This window comes from Pinus tabuliformis, chromosome 1_1 (genome assembly GCF_031772625.1).
Source record: "Pinus tabuliformis cultivar Carrire ecotype Pingquan chromosome 1_1, CPIR1, whole genome shotgun sequence".
Taxonomy (NCBI): domain Eukaryota; kingdom Viridiplantae; phylum Streptophyta; class Pinopsida; order Pinales; family Pinaceae; genus Pinus; species Pinus tabuliformis.
The window spans coordinates 365976372-366001015 of record NC_142297.1 but is presented as its reverse complement, the minus strand read 5'-3'; the positions used below and the strand labels follow the sequence as shown (position 1 = coordinate 366001015).

Sequence of the window (24644 nt, the reverse complement as noted above, 5' to 3'; positions counted from 1 at the left end):
TAAAAGCAGTAGATAGAAAGTTTTGCCCTATATATACCACCCTATGTATAGTTTTAAGGGTTGGTAAATTGAGAATTCTTCACTAGAGACTCGCTGTGTATACCTGAATTTTTCTGTAATCAAAGATTTCCGAAAGCTTGGAGAGTGAACTGTCTATTGTTGATAAATGATTTGGAGACTAAAGATGGAATTCTTGTGCTGCGGCCTGAAGCAATAAGTGCCTCTTATCTCTGTTTATGTGTTTGCCATTATCTAAATAGCAGGAAAAAAGAATAGCCTAGAATTAGTTTAAATACTCTCTATGCTCAATTTCTGCTGTTTCTTGATGTTTTCCTCTGAATGAATTGGTTATGAATATTGAATTCCTTCTGGCTCATGTTTACCCCAATTCACCTGTGTTGGCCAATTATCTAGGGATTCTTAACTGCCCCTAGGTAGCGCCCTGTTACTTTCTCTGCTAATCTGTTGGAGAGATTCTTAACTGCCTCTCTTTCTTTAGCATTCATTTCATCCTTTAAACCTGAAAATTGCTTCAAGCTCAGCTATCTTGCTCCATGTTCCCTCACTGTTATTAAGGAAACGCACCAGTAGTTCCCCTCCTCGACTCCACGCCCAATGGTTTGAAACATTCAGACTATACTCTGCCTCTCTACCTGAAAGTGTCAATTTTCCCACCAAAACAAAACAAAAAACCCTTTGGACCCAAGACCTAGCCTAAAATCCTTTCAAACAAAGTTAAATCTAAAAGAGAGAGCCCTCTCTGATTGCAGGTTGGCTAGAACCTGCAGTCCAAAGTTGGTTTGTGGTTACCTCGGCCGTATCCCTTTCTTAACCTTCAGGGACAACCTGAGTGATAACATAATGGCGACTCCACTGGGGATTTTCCTCAGTTAATTTTACAAAGTTTCACGAAGAAGGTTAAAAATCCCATGTAGAAATCGATTTTCTAATTGCTGTATATTTCCTAAAACTACAGATGAAGCCTGAATGTCAGCCATGAAGCCTTTGAAACTGTTTTTGTTTTACATTAACAGGTTTAGATAAAAGCTGCTTCAGTCAATCTTCATGCTAGTTTTAAGATATACACAGCCATTCCAAAATCTTATATGGCCCTTGTGAATACAAAAAATAAAATATAAATTAAAAAAAAAAACAAGTTCGGAAGCTGGCTCCCAAGAAAAGTTCACGATATACAAGGTCAAACCCAAACCCAGATCCTCCAGCTGTTTTTGAAAACCCCAACATAATCCCTAAAATCCTTAGGAAGCAACAAAGACAGGAAAATTTTGCTGATAAAACCCCTGAAACAGCGTACCCTAGCTCTGTTCCAACCCCTGTCAATGTTTTATTCTGGTCTACCCCTGCTTCCCCTTGTTCGTCGTCCACATCTCATAGCACTCCTTCCACACCTTCATTCACTGCACATATTCCCATTACCACTACTGTTATCCCTTTTATCCCCGTTGTTCCATTCATCCCCGTTGTTCCACTTGTACCGGCCAATATGGCTAATAGATATGCACCCCTGCAATTACCTGCTAACGCTGCGGCTTTACCCCAAGATTACCAATCGAAAATTTCATATTTTGATTCCACTGGTCCTTTCACAGCCATTCAGCATGCCAAAAAGATGCAAGACTATTTTGAGAACTACGAAATAGATGATGATAGCGTGAGAATGAGAATTTTTGTCCAGAGTCTAACAGGTGATGTAAGAACTTGGTTCAGATCACTCGCTGCAAATTCCATAACCATTCCTGATGAGCTTTACCTATCCTTTACCAACAGATGGGAGAAAAAGAAAGATCCCTTGCACATACTAGCTGAATATGATACAATTAAACGAGGTCCTCAAGAGACCATTTTATAATATTGTGCAAGATTCAACAATGTATATAATGCGATACCACAGAATTTAAGGCCTCCACCCGACCTTGCCTTGTACAAATTTCCTGATGGTTTTGACCCTGATATGGCATATCAGTTGAAAGAAAGAGCTCCTGAAACCCTTGAAGATGTGCAAAAGGTTGCTGTCACGGTAGAAGCCAACTTAATTGCCAAAAGAAATAGAGCCCGAATGGAAAAGAGAACCACCTTTAAGGAAGAACCCTCAGCCTTCGACCAGAAGCTTGATGCTATCATCAATGGCCTGCAAAGACTAGGAGAGAGGGTAGAAAATGTGGAGAGAAAGGCATCATGGGAAGGACAACAGTCTAATCCCATAAAAAATCCCAATTTTAGGAGAACGCAGAACATAAATGCTGGTAGGTCTAACCAAGACCATGATATAAGACCCCCTTTTCAAGATAACTATGTAGAAGGATCTACTTCTAGTCAACCCATAGAAGACGATCATATGAATTTAATGGATCTAAAGGGTGAGCATCAAACTTTCCTGACACAAGAAGACCAAAATGAGCATGACTGCAATCAATTTCAGACTAAATCTGGTGAGTCTTTTGATTTTAAACAAGGTTATGATACTGCTGTGTATGAAGTACACAAACAGTATAAGCTCAGAACTAGGACCATTGACATCTCTGAGCCTAGCAAGACAAAGGAAAGTAAACAGCCCAACAAGATTAAAAACAAAGCTGTTGTAACAGAACCAGCTGATATGACTGTCCCAAACCCACATCAAGTGACTGTAGAAGATATAACAGAAATACAGCCTTCCAAAGATCAGCCTTTGCCTCCTCCTTTCTCAAAAGAAAATTCAAACAGCGTCCCAAAAAGTACTCCTGAAGTTGCCAAACCGCAAGCAAATACTTCCCATAGCACTGATAAACAAGAGCAAGTCGCTGAAAATTCAAATGAAAAGGAAAAAACTGCCAATGCCAATACTAAGACTCCATTGGAGAAGCCTTTTAGTTTAGAAACAGAGATTGGAAAACTCAAGATAGCCATTCCTCTTTCAGAATTGGCTAAACACGATGTATATAGGCAACAAATTCAAAGGTCACTTCAACTCCCAGAAAACAAAGATGATGTAAATGTTTTGGATGATTCCCCTGAACTATTGTTTGGACCAGAAGTTAATGGAAAGTCAACACAAGGACCTATCCCACCCTTTTATGTCAGTCTGCATATACATGACAAAGTTTTACACAACGCTATGTTTGACTCAGGGGCATCGCACAATCTTATGCCCAAAGCAGTTATGGAAAAACTGAATCTCGACATCACAAGACCTTACAAAGATTTATACTCATTTGACTCAAGTCAAGTGAAATGTTTAGGCCTCATTAAAGATCTATGTGTCTCCTTAGTCCAATATCCCAACAAGACCATCCTCATGGATGTAGTGGTGGCTGACATCCCACCAAAGTATGGTATGCTCCTCTCGAGATCATGGGGAGCAAAGCTCCAAGGATCCCTTCAATTAGACCTTTCCTACGCTACCATTTCAGTCTTTGGGCAACCAAAGAGACTGTACAGAGAAACGCTGATGAAATATGTAGTAAGTAGTGAAAGCAAGCCTGAAAATTTTCCCATTTATTCAATTCATTCCGATATGGATTCTTTCATTTTATTCAATGATGATTCAAATCTGCCCACTAATAAGGAGCCTTTGGCTCTAGAACAACAAGTGCACATCAATGAAGAAACGGTTGCCCACAATAAAGAAATTGTCAAAACAGTAAATGCAACTAGCATGTTACAAGAACCTCCCCAAACAGAAATTTTAAATCTGCCCAACCCTGATTCGGATGACACTCCTAGCATTGTCAACAAGCAAGAAATCACATGGTTCTTAGAGTTTGATGGTTCTGTCAACAAGTTCGGAGCAGGGGCAGGTGTCTGGATTCACAATACACATGATAATCATGCAGAAGGACATGCCTATAGACTGAATTTCAAATGCACAAATAACATGGCAGAGTATGAGGCTCTGCTATTAGGCTATAAACTGCTGAAAACTCTAGGTGCTGTAAAAGTGTCTATCTTAGGTGACTCTGATCTAGTTATACAACAGATGAAAGGTAATTTTGTTACCAATGACAACAGAATGAGAGCCTACAGAACTGCTGCTACTAACATACTCCAGGCATTCACTGAATTCAAGCTTGACAAGGTTTCCAGAAATCACAACATTCATGCACACAGCCTAGCCACCTTCGCGAGTACATGCAAGCTCCCTTTTGGCTCGAATCATCACTTCACAGCCGAAATAAAACATAGGCCCACCATCCCAAATAATGTCAGATATTGGCAAGTATTCGAGAATGATGCCCAGATTAATAATTTCCTTACCCTCAAGCATGAATTTTCAAATATTCACATTGACATGGATGCCATGACAGATTTTGAACAACAGAGAAATGAAAGTCAGCAAGTTCTAACCGCTGCAACAGCCAAACAGATTTTGAAGCCAACCATTTTTGACAATGAAAACATTGAACAACTGAAACAAACACAGGCAGAAGAAGTAGACAGAACAGAGGCAGAGGTCATTGACTTGAAAGATAATTTTTTGCCTGCTGGACTAACTCCCCTAGAAGACATGTTTGACTCTAATGACGTTCCCAGAAAACAAAAACTGCAACCAATAAACACGGAAATTGAAGAACACAACATTGGGACACCAGAGAACCCAAAAATGATCAAAATGTCCAAAAATTTGCCACCTGATCAAAAGCCCAAGTACATTGACTTATTCAAAGAATTTCAAGATGTATTTGCTTGGAGCTATGAGGATTTGAAATCCTATGATACATCAGTGATTCAGCACACGATCCCATTGAAGCCCAATCAGAAGCCCTTCAAACAGAAATTGATAAGAATCAACCCTGTGCTGCTTCCCCCGATTGAAAAAGAAGTAAAAAGGATGTGGGAAGCAGGCATTATAGCCCCTATCAGATTCTCTGAGTGGGTGTCCAACCTAGTGTCTATAAGAAAAAAGACAGGTGAAATCAGACTTTGTGTAGATCTCATAAATTTAAATCAAGTCTCCTTAAAAGACCACTATCCCCTGCCCAAAATGGACCACATATTGCAGAGAGTAGTGGGAGCATCTAGAATTTCCCTGCTAGATGGTTTTTCAGGTTTTAACCAGATACTTGTTCACCCAGACGACCAAGACAAAACTGCCTTTACCACACCCTGGGGAGCATTTAAATATGTAAAAATGCCATTTGGACTTAAAAACGTTGGTGCTACCTTTCAACGAGCAATGGACATTGCATTTGCCAGAGAATTACATGACTTCCTAGTCGTGTACTTTGATGATTTAACCCCATTTTCCAAATCTGATGAAGAACATCTCAAGCATCTCAGACAAATTTTCATGACATGCAGGAAATATGGCATTTCCTTGAATCCAAAGAAGTCCTTATTTGGCCTAGAAGAAGGAAAATTACTTGGCCACATTATATCAAAGGATGGGATCAGAATTGATCCTGAAAGAATACAGGCCATCCTCCAAATTCCACATCCGAGAAACATAAAAGAGCTACAAGCATTCCTTGGGAAAATTAACTTTTTGAGAAGATTTATTCCAAATTTAGCTGAAGTAATAAGACTGTTAAGCAACATGCTAAAGAAGGATGCCAAGGTAAGATGGTCCCTTGAGGCCAAGCAGGCATTCGAGAGTATCAAAACTGCATTAACCCAAACTCCTGTTCTAACCAGTCCACAGTTTGACAAAGATTTTATCATATTTTCGTTCGCATCAGACCACACAATCGCTGTTGTCCTGTTGCAAAAGGATGAGCAGGGAGCTGAAAAGCCAATTGCTTTTTTCAGCCGAGCCTTAAGAGATGCCCCTCTGAAGTACCCAATAATGGAAAAGCAAGCCTACGCACTTGTTAAGGCCATCAAGGATTTCAGAGTGTACATTTTATATTCACACGTGACTGCCTATGTCCCACACACTGCTGTTAAAGATATATTGACTCAGGACGGATTAGAAGGCAAAAGAGGTAAGTGGATTGCAAGTATCCTCGAATATGACATTGAAATAAAACCAACCAAGCTGATAGAGGGACAAGGTTTAGCCAAGCTGATGTCCGAAACAAACTTTCAGGCCTTAGACATTAACCAGCTGGACAATGAACCGGAGCTGGCGACTCCACAGATCAGTGAAATATTTCTGCAATGCCCCTGGTACACTGATATTTGCTTTGTATTGTTAAACCTGTGTGCTCCCCTAGGATTGTCCAGAAAAAAGAAAAGATTCTTAAAAATGAAGGCTTTGAGATTTTGTGTTATAGATGGTGCATTATTTTGGAGAAATCATGAAGGTATATTGTTAAATTGTTTAACCATGAATGAAACTAACAATGTCATGCAAGAATTCCATACAGGTGATTGTGGAGGACATCTCTACTGGAAGTCCACGGCAGACAAAATCCTGAGGGCTGGTTTCTACTGGCCCACTCTTTTTGCAGATGTAAAAAAGTTTTCCACGACATGTCACAAGTGCCAAATTTTTGAAGGCAAGAGAAAATTGTTGCCCCTACCCCTTAAACCCATCTCCACCGAAAAACCTTTTCAACAATGGGGTCTTGACTTCATTGGAGAAATTCATCCCTCTTCCTCATTCCAGCACAAATGGATCCTAACAGCCACCGATTATTTCACCAAGTGGGTTGAAGCCATTCCCTGTAGACAAGCCAATTATACCATCATTATCCAATTCCTTGAATGCAACATCCTTTCCAGATTTGGCTGCCCTGAGAAAATCATCACTGACAATGCGCTGCCTTTAGGTCCAAAAAGATGATCAGTTTCTGCCATAAGTTTCATATCACCCTGGGCCACTCTACAGCATATTACCCTCAAGGTAATGGATTGGCCGAATCATCTAACAAAACCCTCATCAACATCATAAAGAAAATGCTAGAAGAAAACAAGAAAAACTGGCACAAAAAGTTGGTGAACGCCCTATGGGCAGACAGACTTTCAAGCAAAAGATCAATTGGAATGAGCCCTTATGAGCTGGTATATGGCATGGAGGCTAGATTTCCTTCATCCTTGGGCATTCCTACTATCAAGCTGTTACAGGAAATTCAGGCTGAACCAAATGACATTCAAAGAAGAATTAATCAGACAATTCACCTTCAGCAAACCAGAGAACAAGTCTATGACAGAGCACAAATCTTACAAGAAAAGCTCAAAAATATGTTTGATAAGAGAGCTAAAGCTGATGATTTCAGTATTGGTGACAAAGTTTTGAAGTGGGACTCAAGAAGAGAAGACAAGGGCAAACATGCCAAGTTTGACTTTCTATGGAAAGGTCCATTTGTAATTTCTGCTGTTCAAGGAAACAACACCTATTTTCTCAGATCTGTGGAGAACAACACCGTTGAAGAAGGCCCGGTGAATGGCAGGATGTTGAAACATTATCACGATCCTTGTTGTTGAAACAATGCAAGTTCTGTAAATATCTTTGTACAATATTATTTGTATATATCAGCACTCAGTTTAAATTTTTGTAAACAGGCCGATTGTTAAGGAATGGCAGTAAATTTGGAAAGGACGCAGCCGATGCAAATTCTTCAATCTCAAAAGCATCAAAACAGAGCAAGAACTTTCAGTTTATATCAGCATAATTGATCAGGCATTGTACATAAAGATCAAGCGCGCAGAAGAAAGCAGGCGCTGCTGTACATCTCACAGAAAGCTCTGTTGAGGAGGAGTGGTTCATAGTTCAAAGTTTCATATCTAAAACAGCCAGAACAAAGAAGAAATTCACAGTTAACAGCAACAAACAGAAGATCAAGGCAGTCTGACCTACTGTTCTTGACTTTTCACAAGGAAAATCCATCCCCAAGTGGAGCCACTGTTAGCCTCCTGTTGCAACAGGGTATCATCTTTCATGATTGACATTTTTACATGCCAAATATGTCATACTTTGCAAGCTGCAGTGTTCCATATTTCCAGAAGAGACCAAAGAAGAAGCCATGAAGTGTGCTGATCCAAATGCCACTGCTACATTCCATTTTGATGAGTTGTTCCAATTTTGAAGAATTTCTTAAAGGGAGGTCCAAACAGTCTAATCCTGGTCTCCCTAGGTTTCAATTTCCTGTTGTAGAATATAGAGAATGATATCTGTCCAAACAGTCTAAGCTTGGCAGATTTGTAGATAGGTAGAGAAACTAAGGGACCCAACTATCTAATCTGGGCCCTGGAAGAAATAAGTGTAGATTTAGATAGAAAAATAAAAAATAAATAAATAAATAAATTGCAAACATGGGTCTGCAAGTCTAAGTGCACCCAAAACAAAAAGAAGAAAAAATGTTAGGACAGTAGACTGGGTAGGTAACTGTTTGGTGGCAGAATGATAATTGATGATCAATTTTGTATCTCACAATGTCTTATCCTTTCAGATCATAGTTATCAGGCAGTTTTGCATTCAAAGGAGGTACTCAAGCTAGAACTCAATAACCTCCCCTTCTTTTCATTCCCCCAAGTCACTTACTAACATCCCCCAAGGGGTCAAGGTCTGCTTGAGCCTCTCAGTTTCATCATTTCCATGACATTCGCCTTGGTGAGGATCTGATTCACTCAAGGACTACTCACTCATCATCTGTGAGCCTTCTTTTCCCCAACAAAGCCTAAGGTCTCATACCTTAGCACCCTCTTTGCATCTCCATATTAACTATTAACTTTATTATATAACTCCCTAACAATTTTCCCCTTCCCCTATTAAAATCATGTATATAAAACTGCCCTATGTAAATACCCCTCCCTGGCAATATAGCCATATTTCCTATAAGTCCAGGAAATCACAGTCCATCTGGGGCTGTCTTTAGCCCATCCGAGTCATTAAGGAGCTAGTCTGACATCAGGTCAGCTAGTAACCGCTTCCCTAGCCCTAAAACCCCTCTAAAACCCTCAAAACTCCCTATTTCATCCCCAAACCAAAGTTTTGTGCATAAAATCCCAAACCCGCGTGCTTTTAACCCATATTTTACCCCTTACCCTAAGTCCCAGCTGTAAATATTCATCGCGCCCGTTTTAAAAAACCCCAAACTCGCTTTCCCTAAGTCATAACCCACCGCGCGCATTATCAAAAAAGGAATATTTTTGGAATATTCCCCCGCCGTATCTCCCCACCGTATTTCCTTTACTGCCAGCCGTCCGATCCACAGCCCCGCAGATCTACGACTGGCGGGCCGTCCCATCTCCAAAGCGCCCGAGCTTTAGCATCCAGGAGATGGGCGGTATTCCTGCCGTACTCCCGCCACGCGTCAAGCGTTGGGCTGTGGCGGAGCCCCCTCCCCCGAGACCGCCTTTGCCCATAAGCGGTGCACCACAAAACCGCTTACCACCCGTGACGTCACATCCCCCTTCACCCCCTGCACCAGTCCCTGCTTACGTCACCCCTTTGTCCAGTCACCCGATGAGTCACCTGCCTGCGTGGCCTCCTGCCACGTCATTACCACGTGTCCCTGCCACCGTACCTCCCACGTCATCATATGTACGTGATGACATCATGCTGACGTCATCTCGCCACGTCGCCTTGCTGACGTCACCCACCGTACAATGTCACATCATGCTGATGTCATCAGCACTTTTTGGGCGCAAAGGCACGAAAGTCGCACTTCGGAGCCCCAGAATCCAATTCTGAGGCAGTTTTTGATGAGCGATTTGCGCCTAGCACAAATCGCTCATCGCAAGATTTTTTAGGCCGAAATGGAGAATCTTCAGGGAATCTTTAGGGAATCTTCTCATCATGCGGCCCCAGGAAGCCCGAAAAGGCGCAAAAATGATCTGTTTTCTTCACAGAGCATACCAAAAGGAGCAGAAGACAATTCCAGATGATACAGAGGCCGAACAGCGGCCATTTACTAGTGATTAGACCCACAGCACATCAGATCAGCAGTCCAGATTTTGTCAAAGAGTATCAGTAGAAGAAAACACGCCAAAGAGTATCAGCAAAGATTTGTTTAGGGGCTCGAAGCACCTGAACATTGATGAAGCCCCCAGAAAGTCAAATCAACAAGAATCAGCCCATACTTGCCTTCAAATCACCATTAAGGCATTCAAAGCACCATGACAACAAGGAAGCAGAAACCCATGCATATTTATTTCAGAAGACGTTGCACCAAGGCACCCAGGACTACATCATTTATTCAATTTTTTTTACGGCCGCCCCAAGCGCAGCCTGAGAATTTTCATGCATTTATTTCAGATAGGAGTAGGTCAATAAATTATTTTATATGACCTGATTAGGTCAAGATGTAATAAAAGTAGTAGATAGAAAGTTTTGCCCCATATATACCACCCTCTGTATAGTTTTAAGGGTTGGTAAATTGAGAATTCTTCACTAGAGACTCGTTGTGTACACCTGAATTTTTTTGTAATCAAAGATTGCCGAAAGCTTGGAGAGCGAATTGTCTGTTGTTGATAAATGCTTTGGAGACTAAAGATGGAATTCTTGTGCTACGGCCTGAAGCAATAAGTGCCTCTTATCTCTGTTTATGTGTTTGCCATTATCTAAATAGCAGGGAAAAAGAATAGCCTAGAATTAGTTTAAATACTCTCTATGCTCAATTTCTGCTGTTTCTTGATGTTTTCCTCTGAATGAATTGGTTATGAATATTGAATTCCTTCTGGCTCATGTTTACCCCAATTCACCTGTGTTGGCCAATTATCTAGGGATTCTTAACTGCCCCTCGCTAGCGCCGTATTACTTTCTCTGCTAATCTGTTGGAGAGATTCTTAACTGCCTCTTTTTCTTTAGCATTCATTTCATCCTTTAAACCTGAAAGTTGCTTCAAGGTCAGCTATCTTGCTCCATGTTCCCTCACTCTTATTAAGGAAATGCACCAGTAGTTCCCCTCCTCGACTCCACGCCCAATGGTTTGAAACATTCAGACTATACTTTGCCTCTCTACCTGAAAGTGTCAATTTTCCCACCAAAAAAAACAAAAAACCCTCTGGACCCAAGACCTAGCCTAAAATCCTTTCAAAAAAAGTTAAATCTAAAAGAGAGAGCCCTCTCTGATTGCAGGTTGGCTAGAACCTGCAGTCCAAAGTTGGTTTGTGGTTACCTCGGCCGTATCCCTTTCTTAACCTTCAGGGACAACCTGAGTGATAACAGTGTTCATATCCTTTGTTTCTTTTAAAGTTGCAGTCTTTGTGTCAATCTTTCTGCTTTTCATTCTCTTTTTCATGGCCGATAATTGATATGAATGTTTTAGTGCACCTAAGAAGATCAAGCCATGGGTCATGTCCTATCCAAGGCTAGAGAACAATTTTATGATTGTGCGATAGTAACAAAGAAGTTGCGAGCCATGCTTCAGTCTGCAGACGAGCAAGTAAGGACCTTGAAAAAGCAAAGTACATTTTTAAGTCAACGGGCAGCAAAGACTGTTCCCAAGGGCCTGCATTATCTGTCCATGTGATTGACCATGGATTATTACTTGCTTTCCCTTGAAAAGTGAAATTTCCTAAAAAGGACAAGTTGGAGGATCCAACTCTTTATCACTATGCATTATTTTCTGACAATGTATTGGCTGCATCTGTGGTTGTGAATTCAACTGTCATGAATGCTAAGGTGAAGTGTTATTAATTTAAAATACTCTAAAGTTTGGAAGTCCAACAGTTTTGCTGCATTTTACATTTAATATTTCGATCTCATTGTAGGTGATTTACATGTGATTTACATTTAATATTTCGATCTCATTGTAGGTGATTTACTTGTGTTTGGAGGAACCTCAGAAACATGTATTTCATCTCGTCACAGACAAGTTAAATTTTGGGGCCACGAAAATGTGGTTTTTACTTAATCCCCCAAGGAAAGCTGCGATACATGTAGAAAATGTTGATGATTTTAAATGGCTCAATTCCTCCTATTGCCCTATGCTTCGCCAACTTGAATCTGCAGCTATGAAAGAGTATTATTTCAAGGCAGTTCACTCGACTACACTCTCAGCACATTCCTCCAATTTGAAATATATAAATCCAAAATATTTATCCATGCTAAATCATCTTTGTTTCTATCTTCCACAAGTTTATCCCAAACTGGACAAGATCCTTTTCTGGGATGTTGATATTGTGGTGCAGAAAGATTTGACGCTGTTGTGGTCAATAGATCTTCATGGAAAGGTTAATGTTTCAGTGGAAAATTGTGGAAAAAGATTTCGCCGGTTTGACAAATACCTTAATTTTTCCAATCCACACATAGCTAGGCACTTTGATCCTAATGCTTGTGGTTGGGCATATGGGATGAATGCATTTGATCTCAAAGAATGGAAGAAACAAGATATAACTGGAATATATCACAAGTGGCAGAACATGGTAAGTGTGTAGTGTGGTTTATTTATGTTAATTCATGTGATGCTTACTTTAAAGTATTTGAAGTAAATCTGAAGTAATTAGCTAGAAAACTTAATGGGTTTTTCTTTGTTTGATTTCTAAGTTTTTCTTTTATTGTATGTCAGAATGAGGATAGAGTGTTGTGGAAGCTTGGAACACTACCCCTTGGATTTTCACATTGGCTGCTTCTAAATCAAGAGTAGTAAGTGCTTCCATTTGCATTTGGTGTTCATATCCTTTGTTTCTTTTAAAGTTGCAATCTGTGTGTCAATCTTTCTGCTTTTCATTCTCTTTTTCATGACCATGTAATTGATATGAATGTTTTAGTGCACCTGAGAAGATCAAGGCTATGGGTCATGTCCTATCCAAGGCTAGAGAACAATTTTATGGCTATGCGATAGTAACAAAGAAGTTGCAAGCCATGCTTCACTCTGCAGACAAGTAAGGACCTTGGAAAAGCAAAGTAAATTTTTAAGTCAGGTGGAAACAAAGTCTGTTCCCAAGGGCCTGAACTATTTGTCCATGTTATTGACCATAGATTATTACTTTCTTCCTCTTGAAAAGCGATAATTTCCTAAAAGGACAAGTTGGATGTTCCGACTCTTTATCACTATACATTATTTTCTGACAATGTATTGGCTGCATCTATGGTTGTGAATTCAATTGTCATGAATGCTAAGGTGAAGTGTTATTAATTTAAATTAATCTAAAGTTTGGAAGTCCAATAGTTTTGCTACATTTTACATTTAATATTTGGATCTCATTGTAGGTGATTTACATGTGTTTGTAGGAATCTGAGAAACATGTATTTCATCTCATCACAGACAAGTTAAATTTTTGGGCCATGAAAATGTGGTTCTTACTTAACCCCCCAGGGAAAGCTATGATACACGTAGAAAATGTTGATGATTTTAAATGGCTCAATTCCTCCTATTCCCCTGTGCTTCGCCAACTTGAATCTGCAACTATGAAAGAGTATTATTTCAAGGCAGATCACTCGACTACACTCTCAGCACGTTCCTCCAATTTGAAATATATAAATCCAAAATATTTATCCATGCTAAATCATTTTCATTTCTATCTTCCACAAGTTTATCCCAAAATGGACAAGATCCTTTTCTTGGATGATGATATTGTGGTGCAGAAAGATTTGATGCCCTTGTGGTCAGTAGATCTTCATTGAAAGGTTAATGGTTGAGTGGTTGGGAATATGGGATGAATGTATTTGATCTCAAAGAATGGGAGGAACAAGATATAACTGGAATATATCACAAGTGGCAGAACATGGTAAGCATGTAGTGTGGTTTATTTATGTTAATTCCTGCGATGCTTACTTTAAAGTATTTGAAGTAAATCTAATCTAATTAGCTAGAAAACTTAATGGGTTTTTCTTTGTTTGATTTCTAAGTTTTTATTTTATTGTATGTCAGAATGAGGATAGAGTGTTGTGGAAGCTTGGAACACTACCCCCTGGATTGAACGTTTTATGGCTTGACCCATCCTTTCGACAAGTCTTGGCATATGCTGGGTTTAGGATATAATCCTAGTGTGGACTGTTCAGATATTGACAATGCAGCTGTTGTTCATTACAATGGGAACACGAAACCTTGGCTAGAGCCGGCAATGATGAAGTGCAAGCCTTACTAGACAAAATATATAAAATATGATCATCCTTTCTTACAACAGTGCAATATAAATGAATAGTTGTGACCTCAATATTCATACTGCAATAGATTGTCAAATGTAAAGTGTAAAGGCCCTTGATTCTGGTTGATAATTCATTCTAATTCATTTTTTTTTGGAGTTCCACAGAAGGTTTCTAGTTTATGGCTTAATGAGTTAGGTTTGTGGAGGTGCAATGGCCTAGTTTAATATTTACAAATTTTATGTCCTCATTGTATTCCTTCATAGTTGGAAGTAAACTCCTATATAAGTATTCTTTTCTTTGTTAGTTAATATTTCTCTTTCATCAAGTAATTACACAAATTGTTCTTCCAAGAACACAAAGAAGTACGAGACACAAAGATTGAGGATTTTAACGCAGGGAAAAACCTCTCAATAAGGGAAAACCCAAAAATCCTCCTCTTATTGAATTTATTCAAAATGAGATATCCAACTCAAGACCAAAGAGTCCCTCCAAGTCAACCCTCCTCTTTAAGTCAAGGTCAATAGTTGAGTCTCTGCCTAGTCAAAGTCAGAAGCAGCTTCTGAATTTCTGTCCTTATTGCAGGTTTAGTCTCTTATTATAATAGGTTGACTTCCAATTACAGACTCTTTGCCTTCTATTACTGATCTTCGGCTACTACAACAAACCCTTGACTCTTTACCACAGATATTCAGATCCTGCTGCAAATAGATAGCTTTAGATTGAGATTCGGCTTAGTCACAGACTTCGGTTTCTTCAAGTGTTGTAGACTTCTTTTTATCCTCTATTTTTCTTCTCCCGTTGGATTACAGACTTCGAGCTTTTTTACTTTCTTGGTTGCTACCCAAAAGAGGTCAAATATAGGCTAAAACACCTAGATATCATTCTCCATGAGCTTTGACTTAACTAAACAAAGAGTGACTATGCCTAGATTGTTGCCTTTGTAATGTTGAAATGTCCTGCAATCTTTGCCTGTGACAAGATGCAATAGCCCTAATTGGACAACACTGAAACTAGCTCAATTCAGTGTTTAACTGCCATGACCAATTCCTTCATTTTCCCATAGCAGCTATGCTACAATAGTCTCACATGGAGCGAGGGTTAATTTGCACATGGACATCTCTCTTTTGACAATGAAGGCAATGTGCTAGGCTCTCATCTAATATATGTTCCTAAGATATAATAAACTTATGGTGTATGAGTTATCATCATTCTTACTCCTTAGTTATATTATATGTGCTCCTTATCTTTGTGCTCATGGCTGAAATAAATAACTCTCCATTGAATTTCTATTAGCATCATTTAGAAACTCTTGATTTATTAATGCTCTATGAAATGCATCAACTTTGAGTTACTCATAATCCACTTTCTTGTTGAGTTAGAGATCAACTGCCACGGTTCTGGAGATGTTGCATTTCCTCAAGGAGTTGCTAATTTGGTTTTTGTACGACTGTTAAGAATTTCTCTCTCCTTACCTGGAGTGTTCTTAAGCATTCTTGGGTGGATTTCTACTTACTAGAGTCGTTTCCCTCTCCCCTGAGCATTATTTTCATTTTTTGGGGTGAGTTTGAGCTCAATCTTGGTTGTCTAAGAGGCCATAGGTACTAGACAAGGCCATACATAACTGTAGGAGATCATTGGCTTTCCAATTTCCCTTCATTCCCATAAATCCATCGAATACATGGGTGCTGAAATCTACAAGGCAAAGCATTCTTGATGTCTATTTATGGTAGAATGTAATTATATTATAATGTTGTTAAATTGAGATTCATTACTTGAGTGATTCAAATTATATGTTGTTCCATTGGTATTGGGAATCGTTACATGAGAACCCATTAACTACAATTATTCACCAATAATATCCAGAGGTTGTTTTGTACTAGAATGATGATTGTCCAGTATGATGTATAATGAGGATAAGGTTGAAGAAATGAATGAGGAGAAATCGCATTCAAGGGGCAGTGTGGATGAAAGTTGTACTATAGAAAAAGAAAATACAATAGTATGGACAAGTTCTGATGAAGAACATGCAACATCAGCCAACTTCGATGAAAACATAAAGTGTGAACAGTTTGAGCTATCTAATTTCACACTTATTGCATATTCAACTGGTGGATCTGTATCTTCTTGTATTGATAATATTGAAGATCAAGATTACATACAACAATGTATACACACTTTTACCTTAAGGCAAAGTGTTGGGCAAAAGACCCTCAAGGAGAACTCCCTTGAGACAAGTATCAAGTCAATGAGAAAAAACTGTTGTAAAGATGCTAGCAGTCAATTGTCCAAGGGTGATTTTTGGATGCCCTCACAAGAACTAAAGATTGTATCCCACTATCCAAAGGATCTTCTCTCAACTAAAAAGGGTATGCTAATAAATGCTTATGGGAAAAAGGCACAACACATTTATCTTTGGTTGGGAGCTTATCCATATTGCCCATGATGTAAATAGTTATAATGTCATGTTGAGTAGATTTTTGGCACACCTTTAAGAAGGTATCATTATCGAATGGGGGCTAGAAATCTAAAATGTTATCCATTGAATTAGATATAGGATTATATTTGTCTAGATGGGAAGGTTGATATAGTTTGAGCTTGTAGGAATTAATTATTGGAGAATACCCTATTGCAGAGGAAGCTTTGGGTTGAATGAAATTTGATGAACCTACTATAGTATATGTGAGCTAAATTTTTTATTTTTAATATATTTTTGCCTTATACTATTTCTTATGATGGATGGCATATGATATATAGGAACCTTTTCACTCTATAGAAGATATTCATGGCCTTGCGTATGGTCAAGAAGATTCCTAAACCTAAAATGATGACAATTTGCTATTTAAAGTTAACAAACATATTTTGGATATTAGAAAGTCATTTATATAATTCTTATGCATGGTACAAGCTCTATATACTCCAGAAAAGATACAATAAATACTTAGCATAGAAGGATTTGTAGCTGATGGCATCATCTGGATTGTTGGCTGCCATTGTGAAATGGGATGAGGGAAATGTGTAGAAAGATCATATTCTAGAAACCATTTATCTTTGGTTGGGAGTTTACCCATATTGCCTATGATGTAAATAGTTATAATGTCATGTTGACTAGATTTTTGGCACACTTTAAGAAGGTATCACTATCGAATGGGGGCTAGAAATATAAAATGTTATCTATTGAATTAGATATAGGATTATATTTTTCTAGATTGGAAGGTTGATATAATTTGATCTTGTAGGAATTAATTATTGAAGAATACCCTATTGCAGAGGAAGCTTTGGGTTGAATGAAATTTCATGAACTTACTATAGAATCTGTGAGCTAAATTATTTTTATTTTTAATATAATTTTTCCTTTTACTATTTCTTATGACAGATGGCATATGATATGTAGGAAGCTTTTCACTCTATAGAAGATATTCATGGCCTTGTGTATGGTCAAGAATATTCCTAAACCTCAAATGATGACAATCTACTATTCAAAGTTAACAAAGATATTTTAGATATTAGAAAGTCATTTGTATCATGCTTATGCATGGTACAAGCTCTATATCCTCCAGAAAAGCTACAATAAATACTTAGCATAGAAGGATTTGCAGCTGATGGCATCATCTGGATTGTTGGATGCCATTTCTATTATGCCCTATGATCACAAGCATGGGGCTCACCATTTTGAGCTGGAGAATGAGAAGGAAAGAAGTTCAAGAATGGCTAGTCTTCTAAGTTTTGGGATTTAGTTTGGATTCTAAAATGGATACCAGAGAAGTGGTAAGTTATTTCAATGAAAAGGCTTAAGTTCATCTGTCACTGTTTGAGATGTTTGCATTTGTATAGGCTTTTCTAGTATAAGTATTATATTTTATGCTTAGTTCAAAGAGTTTTCTTATAGTATATCTAATAATGATATGTTTTTTCAGCAGTTGTCCTGCTCAACACTTCTATCTGAAGTGGTAAGTAATAGGTACAGAGATCGTTAAAGAATTTATTTTTGAAATTAAGTCTTTCCTTGATGTTGGTAAGAAGTCTGAGCACACATATATTCTTCTAGTCACTTTTTATGCTTGTACAGGTTACCTCCCATATGTCTTTCCATATGTACCTTGTACCTTGTTACCTCCAAACTTGCAAGTAAATTGTTACCTTCCATATGAAGAATTATCAGTCACTGAGACAGAAATCAATGTTTCACCTACCAAATGTCCCAATGTTCAATCAAAAGCAGTACCCATAGCAACAACTCCACCTCTTGTCCTAGATCTTCTTGGTTATTTGATAGGTTTAGGCAATGCACTTCTCCCTAGAGATTAGTGAGCAGTAGGCTCTGGGTGGGTATTAGATAGTCAATTCCATTTCATTTTGTAAATAACAAATGGAAAAAATTGGCTTTATTGTTGTTAGATGTGAATTGTATTTACTATGATAAGCGTCAACCTGATTAAAGCAACTTGTGATATTTGGTTAATGCTTTGTGCAGGCCTCCATTGCATGTTTTACTTGCAACATCAATATGTCAAGCCCTTCAGATCAATGGGAAACTTATATGGCATGATGGTAAAAATTTTTACAGCTTGAAGCTTTGGAATAACTCTTTTGGTCTTGCAGTTGCTGGACCTCTACAGGTACAGTTCACAAAATATGAAAATAGTTGAGTTATTAGTTCTATTTACTGTAAATATTGATAGTTTAATAGGATGTAAATGCACATCTATTTTGAGTCCTTTTCCTAAGTTTTGTTCCCGGTAAATTAGGTGCCACCATTGTAGCCTGGTAGCTCAACACACACACTGCTACCAATGGTACTATTTCAAAACATATCTCCTGGACTGGCAAATGCTCTTTTGTAGGTGGAAGTAAAAAATAATCAACAACTTGTTTGGTATTTTAATGATAATATTTCATTTGAATTTTTCTTCACCGAGGATGGCAGGATGGAGCGTGCAACATTTTTGGATGTAATAATGAATGATAGGATCTAAATTTTAAGCTTTGGAAGTTTTCTTCATTGAGGATGGCAAGATGGAGCGTGCAACGTTTTTGGAGGTAATAATGAATGCTAGGACCATTCCCTCTTTGCCACTCTGCCTGCGCCTTCGACTCTGTTGGATTTTTAGGACTTTTGGGTTAGAAGGACTGAGCAGGATGGACAAGTCCAGGAGATCAAAAGGGGAAGAGGAAGAGTACATAGACGGTGAGCTTGTTCTCTCCATTGAAAAGTTGCAAGAAATCCAGGATGAGCTTGAGAGGGTAAGTTCTCATGCACTCTAAAAACTACTTTTTGGGGTTATTTTATTTTATTTATTTATTTTTAAATTGGTTTTTTTCTTATCTTTTTTTAAAAAAATTGCCCATTCCTTTCTCTATGTCTTATTTTTTTTATTTATTGGTGCATCTGTGGATTGATTGAATTTTTGCTTGTCCGTGGGCTGCTTGAGAATGATTTGTTACAGCCCTTAAGAGTAGGTTTGAGGAAAAGAGCAGTTTTTCAGTAAACCCACACTTCATCTTCATATTCTTTCAGTCTTTTGGATATGGACATTTTGATTGCTTTACATATATTGTTTTTCCAATATTATCGATCAAATTATTTCAAGGAAAAATTTAAACTAGAACATCCTCAAATTAGTTATTTCAGTTTTTTTGCCATATCCATCTATTGTTTGGCGTGAGTTGGTAAAGCTCTGGGTTCAACAAATGTAATATTTTATGCGACAATTATTGATCAGTTACAGTCTGCATGTTTACGATTGGGTTCATAATGACCTGGTCACCTGAGGCTCTCTCAATGTAGTATGTCACACTCCTAAATCCATTTTGGTATCAATTACAGTCTACACATTTATGATAAGGTCATAGTGGCTTGGTCACCTGGAGTACTCTCGCCCTAGTCACTGCCCCCAAAGGATCTAACAAGGTTGCTGGACTTAATGGAAAAAGCTCACAATTCTATTCAGCACCTGCCCTTAGGGAAGGGTAGACCTACCTTACCAATATGGTTTTTGACAGTTGGCTTATTCTTACATTCATCTTTTTATTAGTTGCTGGAAAGTTTTCTTGGAGGAATTAGTGGATAGAGTTTAAGTTGGATTCTGGATGAGAATTAGAGTATTCCTACATTACATATTTGTAATTTCATAGTTTCATTCAATTGAGGAAGAACCAGATTCATTGTATCACTTTTGTTTTCCTTCTACTTTTTCTCTCTGAGATTGAATCTAAAGTTTCTAGTACCTAGCAGAGCCTTTTTCTCTTCTATCATAAGATGCATATGTGTGTAAACCTATGTAGTTGATGAAATAAGTTTGGAGTGGATTGAAACAGTGAGATTTTGCTGTGGTGGTGGTGATGAATCATTTTTTCAATTGAGCATAACATGTCTATATGATATAATGGAGAAAAATGGAAAACAAAGTGAAATTTTTAAAGGGTGCATTGAGTTGCTCTCTTTTGGCTATTCATCTCCAGTTATGTTGAATGTTAGAAATGGGGGCCAACTGCAAAACTTTTTTTCTTTCATGAGACTGTAGAAATCAGTCTCCAAATGAATTGAAAATGTCCTGGTGCACTCTAGGTTGTTCTATCACTAGTCTTACATGGGATGTTTGTATTCAATTCATTCAGGTTATTATTTTTTTTAGTTATTATATGATGTCCAACTGTGTGTAGCCTTCTACATGGGTAAATTGCACTTGGGTATTATGGGCAATTGAGTCCTGAATTATTTTTTGTGATTTGCCTTTCACTACAAGGTCTTTAACATTCATTACCGCTTGAAACATTGAGCATTAAATATCATCTGCCCTTCTTAGTGCTTTTCCTTTCACTACAGGGCCTTTAACATTCAATACTATTTGATACGCTCAACATTAAATATCATCTGCCCTTCACTGTAAACCATAAAAAATACAACTTTCTTTATATATAATTTATTTGAATGAAAGAAAGGGAGAGAGCTATTGTTTCAATTTCTCTAGCGTGGCATACACCAAACTATGAAACACATCGTTTCTATTTTAACATAATAAGCATGCAGTTCATCGAATTAAAAATCGAATTATATCAGAGCTACAAATCAGAACACCCATTTTTAAAAACCCCCCTATCAGGGAACAACATGGAAATATGCTTATTTCCATTAGAATTGAGTGTCAAGGCTATGATACGTAGCTTAATGTTATGAACATTGCAGCCTATTTACATGAGATCACCATTGTGAACTAATGGCATTCTAGGAAGGGGTGTCTTCCTTGTGTACAATCTGAGACAAGTTCTTTGTTAGATATATCAAATTTTATGATAATACAACATTCAATAATCATGTGATTCTGGATCCTATGAATAGTAATAATGGGATACATAGGACTAAGAATTGACCATGGTTGGCAATGTCTAATCTCAGTAATTAGGCAGGGAAGACTGCAACTGAAGAAGGTGATGATAGCAATTTGCAGCAGAAGGCCTCTGATTTGGGTCTTGTTCCAAGCATCTATTCTGTAAATTCCTCAACAGCTCAGACACATTCAACCCACTTGTCCTGATAAGGTGTCCAGTACTCCACACATCAACTTTAACCCCATGAACACCCCTAGACATCTCAGGAGCATGGTTCAAGCCACTAAGATTATGAGGGTAAATCTGAGGTGCACCAATGGCATCCTCAAAATCTATTATAAACCACTCATCTAATTCAATGTTCTTCATCATGTTATCCCACCTGAGATCCCTGTGCATAAACAAAAGGGTGTGCAAAGACACCAGTGCCTTGGTCACAAATTTCAAAGCTTCCACAACCTGTTTGGGTTTGTTCGTAGTTTTTAATTTTTATCTTTTTTCTTTAATTTAAAATCAATGACTATAAATGTAATTTTAAGGATTTCCATAACTCTTCACTTGGTTTGGTGTTTGGGTTTGTTCGTAGTTTTTAATTTTTATCTTTTAACTTTTTTCTTTAATTTAAAATCAATGATTATAAATGTAATTTTAAGGATTGGCATAACTCTTCACATAATTTTTTAAAGTGTGCTAGCTCAATGGAAGAGCGTCTGCTTTAGGAGGTAACATGAATTAATCAATGATTTTGTAGTTCATTTTTAATTAAATATTTTTTATATCGATTTATTTCAATGGTGAGATATTTTTGGATTCATTGTTTTATATTGTCTCTAAAGAGACAAAAGTGATCTTTAAATAAATTTTTTATCGTCTCTAGAGAGACAATAGCTAGTATTAAAGACATATTGTCTCTAATCCAAGTGTTGTCTTTAGAGAGACAAAAATGAAATTGTCTCCAGTGAGACAAAAATGAAATTGTCTCCTAAGAGACAATAATGGTTGTGTTATATACTCCCTTTATAGAGACAATATTTTTTAAGACAATAATCTTTAAAACAATATACTTTAAGACAATATTTTTTAAGGCAATAATATTTAAGACACTATTTTTTAAGACAATAATCTTTAAGACAATAATTTTTGAGACACCCGCTTAAAGACAATATTTAAGACAATACACAATTTTTTTGTCTTAAGTTAAGACAATTTACCCAAAAATTGTCTCAAATATTGTCTTAAAACCCTCCTTTATGTAGTAGTGTAAACTAACTGTATATCAACACATAGTCAGTCCTAGATAAACTGATAATCTTGCACTGCATTTATTCTTTCTCATACCTGCCATGCAATAATAATGTACTTAACCAAAACCAAAAGAAAAGAAATCAATAACGCCTTTGTGTAGACCAAAAAGAAAGTGAAATCATGAACCATGACATATTTGTGCATATACTACACTGAAGAAATATTTAACTGCATGTACTGCATTGAAGAAATATGAAGCAAGATATCACATAAATATCTATAAATATGTAACAATAGGTACACTTAAATTTAATTAGATACATTTAAATGAATATATACATTAAATTTAATTTTGATTGATAATTTTTTATTTAATTTGTTTATTTAATTAATTATTCAATTAACTACTTATTAGGAGATATCACGACCTGACCATAAAATCATTAAAACAAAGTAACCACGCAGGTAGGTTTTGCTCATACATAAATCAGAATTACAATATACTAGCGTCCATCTTCTTCTATTTATAAGTAAATAGAGTATTTGGCTCTAAACTAACTATATATCAACACATAGTTAGTCTTAGATAAACAGATAATCTTCGACTGCATTTATTCTTTCCCATACCTGGCATGCAATAATAATGTACTTAACCAAAACCTTGAATTGATATGGGAATGCCTTATAAGTAGACTATTTGGCTCTAAACTAACTATATATCAACACATAGTCAGTCTTAGATAAACAGATAATCTTCAACTGCATTTATTCTTTCCCATACCTGCCATGCAATGACAATGTAATTAACCCTAAGGAAAAGAAATTCATGACATATTTAATGCCAAAATTATTAACGATAACATATTTGTGCATATAGTGCAGTAGTGAAGCAAAAGTGAAGTATAAATTTCAGAGAAAAACAAAAGCCACTTAGTATAAGTTGGTCTAGTTAATTTGCCCTTACTTGGTGTCATAAGTTGCTGTACAAATTTATCGGGTTGTGGTTGCCGCCACCTTTGTTTTTGTTGTTCATGGTGTTGTTGCTCTGGGTGTTGTTATTGTTGCCGACGATGGGATTGTCATTGATCTTGCTACTATTGCTGCTATTGCCATCGATCTTGTTGTTGGTGTCGTTGTTGTTGCTGCTGTTGTCGCCGAAGATGGAAGTTGGGGCCAATGAAATTATGCCCAGCTTGTGGCAAATTGTTCATGTTGTTGGGTTATGCCCTTCGAAGGCAACAAGATTCCCACTTCTGCAAAAAACGGCTTCAGTTCAACAATACATAATGTGGACATTGATAAGTTACTGTGAATCAATGCTTAACGTGGACATAGAATATGAGCAAATCAATGATATCTCACAGATTAGAAATATACAACCATACCTAGAACTGGAGTAGGGCAAATTCCGTAAGCAAGAGGTGAGAAATACAATTGCATAGCCTGCCTTATATAGAAGTAGGCGAACTCCAAACTCAGATTTGAAAACCATCTACACTCCCAACCAGGGTAAAGTTTTGAATTTTTCATGTATTAAATTTACATGAATGACATCATCAATCATGCAAAGACCAGCGTCAAGAGGATGACATATTGTGGACACCCTGTTGGGCAGACGAGTTATTCTTTTTGAGATTGAAGTGTTTAATCATAAATGTGATTTCTTTAGTATTTGTGACTGTTCAAAAACTTTTACTTTTATCATGGGATTCCCTGACCCTTTAGCATAATCTTGCAAGCAACCCTTTTTTTGGTGGACTTTTACCATGTGAATTTAGGTATCACATGTCACTTTATACTTGGAAGGAAAATCTAGTGTGGTTATATGAAAATCTTGTCTATGTGGTATACTTTTTAATTATTATTAATAATAAGGTAATCTTGCATTGAATTTAGGTATCACATGTAGCTCTATACTCCCAAAGAAATATATATGTGGTATATTTTTTAATTATTATTAATAATGAGGTTTTTTTTATGTAAGATAATAATAAGTTTGTTTATGTAAGATAGGTTTTGGTAGTCTTGTTAATAAATGTTTTTTTTTTTTTTTACTTTTTGAGAATTTATTTCAATAGAATCACTCGATTCATTATTTTCTTAGAAATGTATTTTTGTGGTTAATATTATTAAAAATGTATATAGTTTTATCTAGTAT

The 24644-nt window shown here is 37.2% G+C and overlaps 1 protein-coding gene and 1 pseudogene across 3 annotated transcripts in view; one reads left to right on the top strand and one right to left on the bottom strand.

Moving 5' to 3' along the window:
• Positions 1-13971, top strand: part of LOC149213127 (polygalacturonate 4-alpha-galacturonosyltransferase-like) — an 83730-nt pseudogene extending 69759 nt beyond the window's left edge.
• The window catches only part of LOC149213126 (uncharacterized), a 232325-nt gene that overhangs the window by 49265 nt on the left and 158416 nt on the right, over positions 1-24644 (bottom strand). Inside the window, exon 2 of one of the 3 annotated variants that reach the window (XM_089390716.1) lies at positions 22980-23267. The exons of 1 other annotated variant lie outside the window; for it this stretch is intronic. The gene's annotated coding sequence lies outside the window, so the exon portion shown is untranslated. Of the gene's footprint in view, positions 1-22979; positions 23268-24644 lie in introns of those variants that run through there. One more of the 3 variants, XM_089390718.1, reaches the window with a different exon arrangement.